Source organism: Chrysochloris asiatica, unplaced genomic scaffold, assembly GCF_000296735.1.
Source record: "Chrysochloris asiatica unplaced genomic scaffold, ChrAsi1.0 scaffold00011, whole genome shotgun sequence".
In the NCBI taxonomy this organism is placed as follows: domain Eukaryota; kingdom Metazoa; phylum Chordata; class Mammalia; order Afrosoricida; family Chrysochloridae; genus Chrysochloris; species Chrysochloris asiatica.
In genome coordinates this window covers 21,740,082-21,742,007 of record NW_006408529.1, presented here as the reverse complement: position 1 = coordinate 21,742,007, position 1,926 = coordinate 21,740,082, and positions in this window count along the sequence as shown.

Below are 1,926 nucleotides of genomic sequence, written 5' to 3'. Positions count from 1 at the left end.
GATATCAAAAGAGACTCTTAAATGTTCTTTTGAATGTAAAGTATCTAAAGCAAATGTAAAAATGAAGCCATAGAAGAAATGAACAGGAACTTTCAAAAAGTAGCTTAAGAAGACAAAATCAAGCATTATTATAAAGTGTGCAAATGTCTGAGAGTTAGAAAGTCAAAAGGGAAGAACATGCTCAGCATTTCTTAAGCTGAAAGAACTGAAAAAAAAAAATACAAGCTTCAGTCTGAAATACTGAAAGATCTATGGGGAAAAAATTTTGAATAATGTAGGAAGTATAAAATTTAAAAAAAAAATGGAAGGGATACACATAGTCATTGTTTCAAAAACAATTGGTTATTGTTCAACCATTTCAAGAGGTAACACATGATTAGGAACTGATGGTATTGAAAGAAGAAGTTCAAGCTTCACTGAAAGAATTTACAAAACATAAGACTGCAGAAATTGATGTGATACAAACTGAAATGTTTCAACAAACTTATGCAGCTAACGAGGGGCTCATTCATCTATGCCAATAAATTTGAAGGACAGGTACTTACATTGTCAAGAGTTTGGAATAGTTCCATATTTGTACTATTCCACAGAATGGTGACCCAATAGAATGTGGAAATCCTTGAATAATATCATTAGTATCAGGTGTAAGTAAACTTTTGTTGACAATAATTCAAAAACTGTTGCATATGTACATCAATAGGGAGTTGCCAGAATTCAAACTTTATTCAGAAGAAATCATGGAATGAGAAAATCATTGCTGATATCATATGGATCTTGGCTGAAAGCAGAGAATACCAGAAAAATGCTTTAGTGTGCTTTATTGACTATAGAAAGACATTGGATTGTATGGATCATAACAAACTATAGACAGTATTGTGAAGAACAGGAATCTTGTGTGTACTGTGATATTGGAAGTTATGCTACCAGTATTTTTAAATACCCACAGGGTCACCCATAGTGAAGAGATATCAATGGAGTTGCCAGACTAAGATAGACTAGGAAGAAGGAGAAATGGAGCAATTATGAATGATTGTTGCTGTTGTTGTTTGGTGCCATCGAATCGATGCCTACTCAAAGAGACCCTATGCACAATAGAATGAAACACTGCTCAATTCTGGGCCAATCTCACAATCATTGCTGCATCAAAGCCCATTGATACAGCCACTGTGCCAATTCATCTGGTTGAGGGTCTTCCTCTTTTTCTCTGATCCTCCACGTTATCAAACATGATAGTCTTCTCCAGGGACTGGAGCTCTGACAATAAGTCTGAAATATGAAAGACAAAGTCTAGCCATCCTGGTTTCCAAGGAACACTCTGGCTGTACGTCTTCCAATGCAGATCTATTTGCTCTTTTGGCACTCCGTGGTACTTTCAATATTCTCCTCTAACACCATAACTCAAATGCATCAATAGTTCTACAGTCTTCCTTATTCACTTTTTAACTTTTGTGTGTATATGAGATTATTTAAAATGCCATGGCTTGGGTCAGGCATACTTTAGTCCTCAAACTGACATCCTTGCTCTTCAGCACTTTAAAGAGATCTTGTTCAGCAGATTTGCCCAATACAATACATCCTTTGATTTCTTGACTGCTGCTTCCATGAATGTTGATTGATCCAAGCAAAATACAGTCATTGACAACTCCGACATTTTCTCCATTTATATAGATGTTATTTGTTTGTACAGTGGTGAAAATTTTTGTTTTCTTTTACATTGAGGTTCAACCTATACCAAAGGCTGTGGTGTTTGATCTTCAGAAATAAGTATTTTAAGTCCTCTTCACATTCAACAAGCAAAGTTGTATCATCTGTATATTGCAGTTTGTTATTGAGTCTTCCTTCAATCCTGATGCCACGTTTTTCTTCATATAATCCAATTTTTCGTATTGTTTGTTCAGCATACCGATTGAATAAGTATGGTGAAAG